General features: G+C 46.5%; 1 long non-coding RNA gene across 3 annotated transcripts in view; it reads left to right on the forward strand.

Moving 5' to 3' along the window:
• LOC142422377 (uncharacterized) overlaps positions 1-14702 on the forward strand; it is a 244932-nt gene that overhangs the window by 23983 nt on the left and 206247 nt on the right. Inside the window, exons 2-3 of one of the 3 annotated variants that reach the window (XR_012779082.1) lie at positions 3308-3372; positions 6525-7756. The exons of the other annotated variants lie outside the window; for them this stretch is intronic. This is a non-coding gene — a long non-coding RNA (uncharacterized LOC142422377). Of the gene's footprint in view, positions 1-3307; positions 3373-6524; positions 7757-14702 lie in introns of those variants that run through there. 3 annotated transcript variants of the gene reach the window in all.

A 14702-nucleotide genomic window follows, 5' to 3' on the forward strand; every position in this document is an offset into this window, starting at 1 on the left:
AAGACATATTCGGAGACAGCAAAGTAGACCATGTGATCATGTTCTTGGGGGATCTCCATGGCTGAGGCATCAAAGGGAACTGAGGACCGCCGGCTTCGGCTAAAGAACTCACCCTGGAGACAGAAGGGTACCTCAGTCATGCAAGGTGCCTATCAGAGAGGGTGTCAGACAGAAGGGTGCAAAACCTCTCTGAGGAGGAAGCCTCTGAGTTCTTAGGTGGTGGCTGGGAAGCAGCTCCTTTTTTGAATGAGGGTGCTGAGGTACTGAAGGATTTCCTCTGAACCTTCCACATCCAGGTTGTGACAGCTTCAGGGAATCCTCCTATTAGAGCAGCATCTCTATGCTAGGGGAGTGGAGTGGGGCGTGTAGAAATACAGCCTGGTGGTAAAGAGCAAGGATTTGGGAGCTATTGGGTGGATAGACTGGCTGAGGGAGAGGAGGAGGTACGTGATTGAGCTGGAGCTGATGTTCTGCCTGCCCTCAGTTCTCAGGTCCTTTACCCAGAGTCCTTCACCTTGAAGGGTGCGTCCAAGCCTTGGGCGGTCACCTGGGGAGCATCTATCAAACTGTAGTCAATGCCAGCAACTTGGTCAATCATCAAAGTGACTGTAGAAGAGGAAAGAAGCAGGATTAGGAACAAGGTATCGAAAGTTAGTTGTGCAGGTTGTAGAGTAGACAACTGTAGGGAGCTCTGTTCTCTTGCACAACACCATTTAGAGAATGGTGGTATTGGGAGGCTGGAGGGAAGGTGGGTTGGAAAGGAGGAACCTATTATAAGGATCTACATATAACCTCCTCCCTTGGGGGACAGACAACAGAAAAGTGGGTGAAGGGAGTTGTCGGACAGTGCAAGATATGACAAAATAATAACATAAATTATCAAGGGTCCATGAGGGAGTGGGGAGGGAGGGGAAAAATGAGGAGTTGATGTCAGGGGCTTAAGTGGAGAGCAAATGTTTTGAGAATGATGAGGGCAATGAATGTACAAATGTGCTGTACACAATTGATGTATATATGGATTGTGATAAGGGTTGAATGAGTCCTTAATAAAATGATTTTAAAAATAAACAAACAAATAAATAAATAAAATAATGGATGAGATGCAAACCTGGGAGCGTCTGGAGATATGGATTCAGGTGTGAAGTTATTGACTCCTCCACATATTTGCAGATCTGCCAGAGTTAGGTGAAAAAGCCAGGTTAGTCCCTCCTTCTAATCCCTACTTCACAGTGCCCTTGCCCTCCCACCCAGTACTTCCCTGATGGTCTGCCTCGTAGGGATGTGGGATGGGAGTGGGGGTCCCATGATGAGAAAGGGGAATTGATCACTGCCACCCTCAACAAACACCACCTGGATACTCTCATATGGGCAGCCTCTAGGTGGTGGGTGCAGCTTAAAGTCTTGGCCTTTTCTGGAAAGCACATTAAACCCGGAGGTTGGTCAAGTCTCTGCTGCCCTAGGGTTGTCTATTGTCATCACACTCAGCTCCACGTCTCTGTAGAGTGTATGCATGTCCACCAGTACAGTGATTCTAACGTGGAGGCTCAACCAACCCGTTTCTCAGCCTATTTGCCACCTCTTCCGAATCAGAGATGCCAGAAATCTCACTGTTACGCAACCATCTTGGGAGAAGAAGGTCCTGCAAAGACCTAAGGAGTCCTTGCCTTGTGCAAATGGCCCCCCGTCCTTGCCTAATGACAGACTGGCTAGAGTCCATCCAGAGGCATCTTCCAGAAGTCTGGAGATGAACTTCTGAAAAATCAGCCATTGAAAAGCCCTGACTTATGTGGAGTCACGATGAGTCTGAGTTGATGCAACAGGAGCTATGGGTTTTGTCTGTGGTTTTTTTTCGAGACTTGTCCCTAGAAAACTGCAAAAACTTAGCAAAGTAGACCAAAAAACCAAAGCCAAGAGAAAAAAACAAACCAAACTCAATGCCACCGAGCCAATTCCAACTCATAGCAACCCTGTAGGACACCATTGAATGGTGCTTGTGGGTTTCCAATCTTCTCTGAGACAGAGCTCCAGTGGTGCTCCTGGTGGGTTTTAACTGCTGACCTTGAGGTTAGCAGCCTAAGGTGTAACCCCCTACACCAGCTGTAGAGGGTCATTTAAAAAGAGGAAGACCCTCAGTGAGATGGATTGACATGGTAATCGCAACAGTAGGCTCAACACAACAACAATCATGAGGATGGTATAGGACCGGGCAGTGTCATAGGGTTGCTATGAGTCAAAACCCACTTTGGTGGGATACCTTAAAACGTAGCACCAGGGGTGTAGATAGTTCTGACTGGGGCCACGTGAGGGCTCCAGAGCAAGGCCAGAAGGAGGGGCCAAGTGACGAATTCCATTTTTCAGTCTGCCCTGACTTTGTTAGGTACCACGATCGGGTGCACAACAGAACAGAACGCTGCCCAGTCCTTTGCCATCCTTGCAATTGTTGTGATGGTTGGAGCCTATTGTTGCAGCCACAGTGTCAATGCAGCTCCCTGAGGGCCTTCCTCTTTTCCCTTGACCTTCTACTTTAGTAAGCATGATGGCCTTCTCCAGAACTGGTTGCTCCTGACAACATGTCCAAAGTGTGTGAGACAAAGCCTTGCCATCCTTGCCTCTAAGGAGTAAGATGTAGAACATTGTCTATGTGGACTAAGTTATGCCAACTGATGTTCATGTCTCCTGAGACTATAGTCATAAGGTCTGAGGCCGAGCAGCCCATCCCACTAAGGTTTTCAGTTGTGGCCATGAACGATTCAGAATATGAGGAGCATTTTTGTGGGTCTGTGTTATATAAGAATTATTTCCCTATCCTCAAGGAGAGAAAGATATTCTAAATCTCCTAAAAGTTTAAAGACTATCTTTAAGCATTTAAATCCTGTGACTCAGTGTTGGTTTGTGAGTGGTGCGAGGAAAGGATTCAGTCATTTTTGTGCCCATTCTCTCTTCAGTGTTACCTATCATTAGATCGTCAAATTACACCGTGTTGACTCAAAAGCCAGTTTAGCATATGTGATCTAAAAAAGTGGAGAAAGCTTTAAATTGCACCTTTTACCATGAAGGACGATTTGCTAAGCAAAATACCCAACACCTACTTGCCAATGTTCCACATGCTAATATCGAATCTACTTATCCTTTTGTTTACTTTTTGTTGCATGATCGCTTTGAACTTGTTTGCAATTTTTTCATTGAAGAGGTTCAGGATCCAGCTGGAGAAAAAAGCAAAGAGGGTCAGGGCACCCTTCATGATTACCTGAGCCTTGGTGAAGAGGGATTCACATGGATCTGAACTTCTCCCTTCTCGTCCCCAAAGGGAACCCAGTTGGATGAATGGAATCCCAGAGCTGGAGACTCACAGTGTTCTCCCCAGTCAGAAATGTAAGTCAAAGTAGACCCATTAGGGACGGAAAGACAACAAACTATCTGTGGTTTGAATTTCAGCATGTGTTTCCTTCCTTATTTGAAATCACACTTCTTCCCCATTCTCAGTCCTTGTGGTTCCATGGTTCTGACTCCACACTCTCCCTAGATCTAAAAGAGAGAACTATATCCTGGCTCAGCCAATCAGGAGCCATGATGGTTTGTCCAGGGGTGGTCACCTGATCTAATGGCCAAGGAGAACTGGTGCTCCCAGGGACCATGCTTGCCACACTAGGGGTGGGGAGTCCAGCCAGGGAATGAAACCAAGAGGGAAAAACAAGTGTTACCCTGACAGAGAGAGATCCCTGGTAACACTGGCTAAATACATCCAGTCCTAGCGTTGGATGTAGCCCTGTCCAAAGGCTCAGTTTATTGCATCAGCATTTTCTTCTTAAAGCCTGCCATCACATCTTCAAAGTAATTAACTATATACTAAAATATTGAGTATCTCTCTTTCCCATCAGAACCTAAATTATATTGACATGGCTCCTTTGGATCCTATTTTGTACAATCTTGTATTGCTAGCATTGAGCTCAAGATCTGGCCCCAAATAAACTTCCATCAGCTAATGCTAACTCATAGCCACAGGGTGGAACTGCCACTGTTTCCCAGACTGTAACTCTTCACAGGAGTAGAAAGCCTGTCTTTCTCTCTTTATCCAGTGGAGTGGGCCAGTGGTTTTCAACTGCTGATCTTTGGGATCTCATCCCTATTCATAATAATACACCACCAGGGCAAATAAAAGGGGCTCAATAAATCCTGGCTGAATGAATGAATATAGAAAGTTTTACTCCATTTTGGTCAAGATTAAGTGTCCTGGTGTCTGTATTCATAGCAGCCACCCAAGCATCAATTGACATCATAAGCAAAGAGCTTAACTCATTTGATGGTCCCACCGTGTCTAGTTCCAATATTTCTTTGCTTTTGAAGCCATGTAGGACATGATGGCTTTGTTCCTGAGAAATGGGGATTGGTGGCTGCTCAATTAAAATGTCACCAGGCTTGGGAACTTCACCAACCCCACAGGCTAAAGATTCCCTTTCCTAAAGGGCAGCCTGCAGCTCAGGGCAGGAAACCGTTGCCCACTGTGTAAGGGAATGACTAACCACCTCTAGACTCTCCCACATTTGAATTTCACGGGAACCAGCAGGATGAAAAGCCCCCTTTGTCATTTCATTCCACAGCATAGTCTCCTAACAAGTCAACTTCAAGCCAGGAGGTACTTGGAGGGTTCTTCTGTTGGCCAGCCCCACCCCTCAAGTCCAGTTCCTTTTGCTTCTCTTGTTAGCAGCATTGAGGCTGACATGTGGATCAGTCTCTAGCTTTCTGACTTCTGGTTGTTTGGCTAATGGGACTGAGGCAGGACTGAGAGTCGGGACATTGACACCCTGCTTCCCTCCCTCCTTGCTCACCATGGTTCTGGCAGGGGCTGCAGCTAAACCTCCTGCCTGTCCAGTGGCTCCTTATCCAAGGTTCCAGCTCTTTCCAGGCTCTGATTACACTCTCCCTTCCCTTCTCTTCTTAACCCTCTGGGTTGGAATGGCTCTCTGCTGTCAGGAGTCTCTGTGCTTCAATAGCCCTTGTCGCTTTCCTTGTTGTTGTTGGTTGCCATTGAGTCAGCTCCCTGGCAAGACTACTCCTCTGTTACAGAGTCAAACTGCCCCATAGGGCCCCCTTGGGTGTAATGTTAGAACTGACTCAACCTCAACCAATCACCACATCACATTTTAACAGAAGCAGGTGGCCAAGCCTTTTCTTCTCAGGGCCAATAGGTGGGTTTGAACCTCCTACCGTTAAGCACTACTAGAAATCTTAACCTTCCTCATACTTTATCAAATCTTCCTCTTCTTTCAGTTCTTATCAGATTAACCTTTTGAGCATGCCATCTGTTTTATATGGGGACCCAAAGGATGCAGTGCCTACAAAAACAGCAGGTGTAATCTCTCACCCGAGAGGGGGCCCTAGTTCATTCCATTTTCACTGAACATCCCCTGTGGGCAAGTTTCCTCTGTTAAGATGGACTTGACCAGGAGTCTGGAACTTTTTCTCATGGGTCACATGGTAAAGTCTTTTAGGTTTTGCTCATCAACGTCTCAGCTGCAGCTGTTCACTGTGGCTGTCATTAAAGAAGCCAGAGACGACAGGTCAATGAAGGAGGCAATGGGCTGCATTTGGCCCACAGGTTGTGCTTTGATGACCCCTGGTGTTTCCTAGTCTTAAAATCTGGTTCTTGTTATTTAAAAAAAAAAGAGAAGAAATCTTGCTTTGTATGTCCCATCAGGGGCATCTGGGTGAGCTGGATACTGATGTGCCTCTGACTCTTTTCAGAGGTTATTTACCTGGAAAATGAAAACAAAACTCTCTTAACCAAACCCACTGCCTCTTTAAGGCTTCCAAGACTGGAAAACTGAGCAGGCAGCCTCATCTTTCTCTGGAGGAGGGGATGGTGGGTTTGATCTACTAACCTTGAGGCTAGCAGCCCAGGGTCTCACTTGTAGCACCATCACAGTTCCTTTCACTTACCTCAGGTTTCCAGAAATGTCAATGTCCACATGGTGAATGGAGCTGTTACAGTGGGTCATGGAGGCAGTGGGTCGTCCAGAGGGGTTCTTGCCCAAATTCAGAGACACTGAGATGAAAATACCATCGACTCTCAAATCAAAGGTGCCCTCCAGTTTGCTGGTTGGGAGACATGAGAAGCGAAAGATTGTAAACTCAGGGTCATCTGGTGGGCAGAGGAGCTAAAGGTCACAGACTCATGGGTTCACTCCATGTTCCCACGAGCCAGCTGGTGTCTTCTCGGAGCCTCCAACTGCATCCATGCAAAGAGGCAACATTTACTTAGTGTTTGCTGTGTGTCAGGCACAGGACCCAATGCCTTACATCTGTTGTGTATTTTTATATCCAAAACCCTGTCTATGAGCTAGGCTGTTGCTAACTTCATTATACAGATGATAAAACTGAAGCCTAGAATAGTCAGATGTAGGATCCTCATACTATGGACTTCTAAGGAATGGGAGCCCAGAGGGCTTGGACACCCATGCCCCAAGCTGACCGGTGTTCCACTACTTACACAATACCCTTTTTCACCTTCCATTTCCCACTGACAGACAAGTTATTGGCGAGGGTGGCTCTCAAACCCTGTCCTGGAAGAAGACTCAAATCCAAGTTCTGGATCTCGAAGTTCTCCAGCCTTAGTCTAGGGAAGGAAGGAAGATAATCAGTCCTAGAAGAACCACGGACACTGTTCAAAGGTATTGACCCAAACCTCACAAGACAATCAAATCATCTTATCCATATCCTTCCTGGTTTGCTGAGGACCCTGCATTGTACCCTGGCTTGGTAGTTGTATAATAGTTTGTCAATTTGAGAGTGAAGGGGTGGAGTCTAGCCTGTCAATCAGGTCATAGCCAATGAGGCCTCTCTGTGGGCATGGCCTTCTCCTGAGGATTCCGGAAACGCCTGTATTCCTCTCTTGGACCTGGGAGACACATTTTCTCTCAGCTCTCTCCCAGAGAGACATTCTTGTTGACACGCCATATGGAGATAGTCTGATGGCAGCCAGAGCCTCAAAGCTGAAAACCACGTGGAGACTCCAGCTAGTGCTGAGATGCTTACAACTCCACTGGATCCACAACACTCCCCACCCACGGGCCTGTGATTTTCCTGCATTCAGTATTATTGCATGTGTTTCGTGAGTCAGAAGAGGACTTTCTAGATTTATATCGGACATGTGGGCAAATATTGAACTTAGGGACTTGATCTGGACTGGGGGCTGACATGTTTTCTCAATATTCAATTGCTCTTGTATAGAAGGCTCTTATACACGTATGAGTGTTTATGAATTTGTTTCTCTAGTCTACCTGGACTGACACACCGGGAAGCCTTCTTTGATGTAGGAACCCAGACTTTCCTGTCCCATCTGAAATCCTTCTTTCCCAGTACCTCTTCCTGTCCATCAGACTCTCACAGTCACCAGGCATTGTAGGCGCTGGCTCGGGAACCTGGCCCTGGCCTCCCCAGTGATGTAGCCTTCCTCCCCTCTGCCCACCTTCACACACGTCAAGCAGATGAGAGGGTTCACAGGTTCACAAGCTGATCAAGTTCAGCTCAGAGAGCACCCTCTGGTCATCGGTGGACTGTAAATGGCTTGGTGCTGTTAGGTGCCCTCAAGTCCACTCTGGCTCACAGTGAGTACCCTTGTTACAACAGAACCAAACCTGCCCGGTCCTGTGCCGTCCTCACAATCTTTCCTGTGCTGGAGCCCGTTGCTGCAGTCACGGTGCCAATCCATCTTACTGAGAGCCTTCCTCTTTCTCACTGCCCCTCACTTTACCACACATGAAGCCCTTCTCCAGGGACTGGTCTCTCTTGAAAACATGTTCAAAGTATGTAAGACCAAGTCCCACCATCATGTCTCTGGGTCTTAATAGTGTTTTTGAAAAGTTGAATCAGTTGTGAGTTATTTTAAAATTAATAAATTTTACACTAAATTGGATGTCTGATTTCTGTTTAACCCTATAAACGCCTGAAATTTTAATTTCAGGAAAAATTTTTTGCTTTTATTCTTTACTTTTATAGCTATTAATATATTTATAAATATATACATTACATAAATGTTATGAAAACATCACGCTCGGTGTTATAGGGTTAAACATAACGAGAGAAGGCGCCTTATAGCATTTATCATCTGACAAGTGTTCTCTAGGTAAACATCATGGTAGCTATCTGTTGTCAGCACCCTGCCCTTCCTTTGCTCCAGTCGATATTGAACAGGACGGCCCTGGGAAAATGATATTCTCCAGGTTCCCTGCAGGTTGCTTTTGGAGGGGTGATGAGTGACTGGGAGGAGGAAGAAGGCAGGGTATTCACTCTCTTCTCTCTGTACCTGAAGTGGAATCCTGGGCAGTGGTGACTCCTATAAAGGGGACAGTCTCAGAAACCCACGGGGCCAGTGCTCCTCTGTCCTATGGGGTTGCTGTGATGCACAGTCGACTTGATGGCAGTGAATTTGTTGGCCATTTCCATAGTGGTTCCAGTCTCCTGCTGGATTCCACTTCTTTTGTGGTCCTGGCTCCTACCTGGAGCCCTTGGCTCCTGTGTTCTGCTGACACGATCTCCTTCCTTTGTTCCTCCAGCTCTGCTGATGTCAGTGACTTCTTGTTGACGCTGATTTCTGTCTTCTCATTCCTTTTGGCTTTTTAGTCCTTCTAACACAGTGGTTCTCAATCTGTGGGTTGTGACCCATATGAGGGTCAAACATCCTTTTCACAGGGGTCACCTGATTCATAACAGTAGCAATATTACAGTTATGAAGTAGCAATGAAAGTAATTTTATGGTGGGGGGTGGGTTACCACACATGAGGAAATGTATGAAAGGGTTTGGGCATTACGAAAGTTGAGAATCACTGTTCCAACACCTTTGCTGTAATCCCCTGTATTAAATTCCTTCCACTGAAGTCCCTGGTTGGGTTCTGCTTTCCTGGCTGATTCCTGATAGATGGAGTCCCCTTGCACGATACACTCATGTATATTACCGGTTGGCCTTTGTGGCCACTCAAGTTTATGTCCCTTGTCCATTCAACACTCATTGGTCCATCTAACAAACAATCATAGAGATCCTGTTCTGTCAGACCTAGATCCAGGCATAAAGGACACAGAGATTCAAAATGTAGTCCTTGCCCTGGAGGAGCTCACAGCTGGTGGCTGATCTAGATGCATTTCCAGGCCCCAGTAACCCACCCTGCAGACCAGGTGCAACAGGTACCCCAGGGCTTCAGAGGGAGCACCTCCCTCCTTGCAGTGGGTTCTGAATATTGAGGGTGCGTCCGTGAAAAATAGCTCCTCTTTGCCCACTGCCTTCAGGAAACTGTCTCAGGAGACTTGAGAAGGATTCGGTTAATCAACCTTTTCCACAAGTGATTGCTAAAAGATGTCTCGATGCTTATTCTGAGCACTGAGGGGTTGAAGGACAGTCTATGCCACCAAGGCAGGATGCGGAAAAGTAAAAGGCGGAGACTTTGGAGGCTGAATGAATGCAAATGGAATATGAGGTCATCATTTTCTGAGGCGAAGGAAATGCAGAACCAAGGGGACTCCTGCTCCTTCCTAACTGGGAATATGGATGTTCTACTCAAGGGGAGGATCCACAAGCGGTGGAACAGGACCTGTAAACCTGAAAGTCTCTCAGGACACAGCCTTAATAGGCTGGGGTTGGGGTGTGTGTGTGTGTGGGGTGTGTGTGTGTGTGTGTGTGTGTGTGTGTGTGTGTGTGTGTGTAAGTAATGCCTCCGGGAGACCTTTAGTTTGCATGAATGAGAGGAACAGGCATCTTGGCAGGGCCAAATTCCAGAGCAAGTTTGACAAAGGACTGGTGAATGGTTTACTTTGCCGCTCACCTCCACCATGAGTTCTTAAGATGTATGTCACTCACTCACTCACTCACTCACTCACTCACTCACTCACTCACTCACTCACTCACTCACTCACTGCTGTTGAGTCCATGCTGACTCCCAGTGACCCTAAAGTGACCCTGTTAGTTCTGGAGACTGTAATTCTATGGGAGTAGAAATCCCCATCTTCCTCACAGGAAATATATAACACCTTCCAAAAGCCCCACCAGAGCATCACTCAGCCTTTAGTCCAAGAAATAATGCCCCACCTGCTGACCCCTCCATTAGCTGTGGCTCCTCCTCCACTAGGAAGGGCCGGGCCCCATCCTCCTCCTTCACTGCTCCTCTGCTGGAGAATGAAGACCTTACCTGTCTTACCTGTAAAAGTCATAGTGCACCTTCCCAAGCCAGCTAGTTTGGAATTTCCCGGAGAAATCTGGCAAACTGATGGTGGAAAGCTCCCTCGTCAAGGTGTCCACTCCATATCGACGGGCTGGGGCAAACGGAAGTGGCTTTGAGTCCATTTCATCAGTTTCACAGGGGTGGCAGGCCTTAACAATTATGTGGATGATGGTTTTTGCCACTTCTCAGGAGCCCTGGTGGCATCATGGGTGTGCTCTGGACCGTTAACTTCAACGTCAGCAGCTCTGTTGCTATAATTTCAAGCAAGTCCCTGACCTTTCCCAAGCCTCCATTTCCCAATCTATAAAATGAGCTACGAATACGAGCCTGAGCCTAAGAATTACATTAGGCCACGACATCAATGTGCTGGCTAATAGTAGTCCCCGTTATCTAGCCATTGCACCAGGTTTTGGAAGCAGTGGTACAATACTGTGGGGCTTTTGAGGAAACCAGTAGCGTGCTTAGCCTTCTGGTAAACATGTTAAGCACACAGCTTGCAGTCAGTTTGATGGGTGTCCAGAGGTCCACATTTTAACGTATGTTCTGGAAACTCTAACAGGTGTGGTCCCTAGGTGAAGCTGGGAAAATGCTAGTCTAATTCTCTCCTTACCTTCTTAATTTCAGGATGGGGACACTGAACCTGGAGAGTCCCATCTCCAAAATTCCTGTGCCCCCTGTGGCCGAACCTCACCCCGCTGGCTCCATGTCCTGTTACCCTGCCCCTTTAGAGGGCAATGACAATAAGCACCAGAAGGAACCGCCCAGCCCTCTTACCATAATCCAGGCCTTTTCTAGTAATCCTGGCCACAATCCCAGGAGTAGAGGCTCCGTTTCCAAACCTGGAGACCTCTACCAGCAGCAGCAGCAGCAGCAGGGCCAGCACCACACAGGAGGGTCTGGCCACCATCCTGTCCTCAGGTGTGTCTCAGGCAGAGGATGGTCAGGGCCTCTCTGCAGGTGCTTGTCTTACGGAGGGTGACAGCAGAGGATGGCTGCATATAAAGCCAGGTGTCACGTGAGGAGCAGAATCAGCTAGGTCTTGGGGGAGGGGAAGATGAAAGAATTTGGAGCTGCCCAGTTCCCAGACACTCAAGAGGGGGAGAGGATTGCTGGTGAAATTGTTTGAGGTTTACTTCTGGTGTGAAAGTAGAGGACGTGGTGTCACAACATCAGTAGCTTCCTCTTCAACGCTCTCTAGCATGGGACCTCTCTTGCTTTCTCTCTCTCAAATCCTTTTATCGGGTCCATCTGTCTGTAGTTGAGCACGCTGCTTTCATTCTCCTGAATCTACCATGGAAACTCGAAGAGTCAGCGTGGGTAAGTCAAGTGCACACAACTCATCCCCACTGCCCTTCTCCAGCAGGACCTTCCAGGGTTTCAGCCCCAGCCTCAGCCCACCCCACCAGAACTTCTGGTTTCCACTTTCATTGTTGAGAGAACGGACAACTCCCCCTCTCCCTGACAAAAAAAAAAGAAGAAGTAAAAAACCCCAGACCAAATTGCTGTCTAATCAATTTATATTCATGTCAGCCCTGTGTGTGACAGGGTAGCAGCACTACTCTATAAGATTTGGGAGGGTGTGTGTGTCTTAATTGCAGGGCTGGCCATTCCACCCCACTTAGCTGCGCTGCGGGAGGGAGGAGGCTGTCTAGGGGGCAGTGGTATTCTCTTGTTCCAGGTGGTCTGTGTTGACCTTGGCCTTGGGTTTAATCTGAATGGAAGCAGATAATCAGGCTCTTCTTTCATTGCACCACTGGGTGGGGAGTCCTTGAGTGGTGCAAACAGGTAAGTGCTTGGCTATGAGTCGATGGCTGAAAGTCTGAATTCACTGAGTAGAATTTCAGAAGATAGGCCTGGCAAGGGCCTTTGAAAAGTCACCTTTCAAATCCTTAGGGAGCAGTGCCACTCTGCACCCACGGGATGTCCAGGAATTTGGGGAATTGACTCTCGGACAACCAAGAACAGTCATGGGTATGTGGGCTGGAACCGCTAACCTTTAGGTTAGTGGTTGAACACAAACCTAAATTTGCACCACCTGGTGGTGCTGTAGGTTCTGCATTAGGTTGTCAAACACAAGGTTGTTGATTCAAATCCCCCAGCTACTCCCTGGGAGGGAGATGAGGCTGTCTGCTCTCATCATGATTTACCATCTTGGAACCTTTCTACGCGGTCTCTATGAGTTAAATCCACCTGACAGCAGTGGTTGGGCTGAGGGATGCCCCACCTCATTTCTACTTCCATGTCCACATTTGCAAACTCCTTTGCTCCTGACTGGAGTGTTTCTCTTTTCTCTGGGGGCCCGGCAAGATTGGGTCACAGATTCAATCAAGGGATTCCAGAGTTTTTTTGGGGGGACGTTTTCTCATTTATTTTGAAACCAACTTTACTGATGTATAATTTGTGTGCAATAACAAACTATTTTAAGCATAAAGCTCTGAATTTTGACACGTGGATGTGCCTGTGATCAAGATATAAAGCATTTCCATCTCTCCCTGAACATTCTCTCGTGCTTTTCCTGGGTCTTCCTGACCAATGTCCTCACTGCCTGTCCCAGACAACTGTGGATATGCTTTCTGTTACAAGATTAATTTAGCCTATTCTAGGACTTAATATTAATAGGATCATATCCTAAGTATTATTTAATGACTGAATTATTTCTGGTGGCATGATGATTCAGAGCTTTATTCATGTTGTTGTGTGTATCAGTACTTTGGTTGATTTCACGAGCCCCTTTTATTTGCCCTCGTGGTGTATTGTTATAAATAGGGCTAAGATCCCAAAGGTCAGCAGTTCAAAATCACCAGCCCACTCTTCTCAGAACGACCAGCTTTCTACTCCTGTGAAGAGTTACAGCCTCTGAAACAGTGGCAGCTCCACCCTATCACTATGATTCGGCATTGGCTCAATGGCAGTGAAGTTTGGGACCAGAACCTGAGCTCAGTGCTAAGGATACAAAATGGTACGAAATAGCCATGTTGATGCAATTTAGGTTCTGATGGGAAAGAGAGATATTCAATACGTTAATATATAGTTAATTGCCTTTAAGATGTGATGGCAGGCTTTAAGAAGAAAATGTCGATGCGATAAACTGAGCCTTTGGACGGGGCTACATCCAACGCTAGGACTGGATGTGTTTGACCAGTGTCACCAGAGAGCTCTCTCTGTCAGGGTAACACTTGTTTTTCCCTCTTGGTTTCATTCCCTGGCTGGACTCCCCACCCCTAGTGTGGCAAGCATGGTCACTGGGACCACCAGTTCTCCATGGCCATTAGATCATGTGCTCAACCCTAGACAAACCATTATGGCCCTTGATTGGCTGAGTCAGGATATAGTTCTCTCCTTTAGATCTAGGGAGAGAGTGGATTCAGAACCATGGAACCACAAGATCTGAGAATGAGTAAGAAGTTTGATTTCAAATAAGGAAGGGAAAGCATGCTGAAATTAAAACCACAGATTTAGATCATTGACATTCTGTCCCTAATGGGTCTTCTTTGACTTACATTTCTGACTGAGGAGAACACTGTGAGTCTCTAGCTCTGGGATTCCATTCATCCAACTGGGTTCCTTCTTGGGATGAGAAGGGAGAAGTTCAGATCCATGAGTAGCCCTCTTTGCCATGGCTCAGGTAATCATGAAGGGTGCCCTGACCCTCTTTGCTGCTTTCTGCAGCTGGTTCCTGAACCTCCGCAATGAAAAAAATAGTAAACAAATTCTAGGAATCATGCAGCAAAAGGTAATAAAAAAGATAAGTAGATTTGATATTAGTATATGGAACATTGGCAAGGAGGTGATGGATATTTTGACATTTAAATTTGCTTCACAAATCTTCCTCCTTCGTGGTAAAAGGTGCATTTTAAGGCTTTCTCTCCTTTGTAAGATCTCATATGCTAATATGGTATTTTGAGTCACCTTGGTGTAATTTGATAATCTAGTTATAGGTAACACTGTACGAAATGACCGAATCCTTTCCTCACACCATCCACAAACCAGCAACAAGAGTCACAAGGATTTAAATATATAAAGATATTTTAAAATCTTTTAGGCAAAGATTTAGAATATCTTTCTCTTCTTGAGAATAGGGAGAAAGTTCTTCAATAACACCGACATGCAGATGCTCATCATATTCTGAATCGCTCAAAGCCAGAACCAATCACCTGGATGGGGTGAGCTGCGGGCCTGGGACCTAGGACCTTAGGACCATAGTCTCAGGGAGCATTAACATCAATTGTTGTAAAATACCCCACATAGGAAATGTTCTACATCCTACTTCAGTTGTGCCAACTGGGGCCTTAAGAGCTTACGCAGGACCAAGTATGGTGCAATTATTGGTTGCTCTTTATTTGCTGCACACACAAAAAAGGTGAGGAAAATCAAAGATACATGAAAACAATCTCCAAGCAAGACAGAATATGTGACCTTCAGCCTCCATGAGTCTGACATCAGAATAAAATGGAGCCGGGTCCCACGACTGACCATTCCGCAAGAGAGCACACA

This window comes from Tenrec ecaudatus, chromosome 12 (assembly GCF_050624435.1).
Source record: "Tenrec ecaudatus isolate mTenEca1 chromosome 12, mTenEca1.hap1, whole genome shotgun sequence".
Classification (NCBI taxonomy): Eukaryota; Metazoa; Chordata; class Mammalia; order Afrosoricida; family Tenrecidae; genus Tenrec; species Tenrec ecaudatus.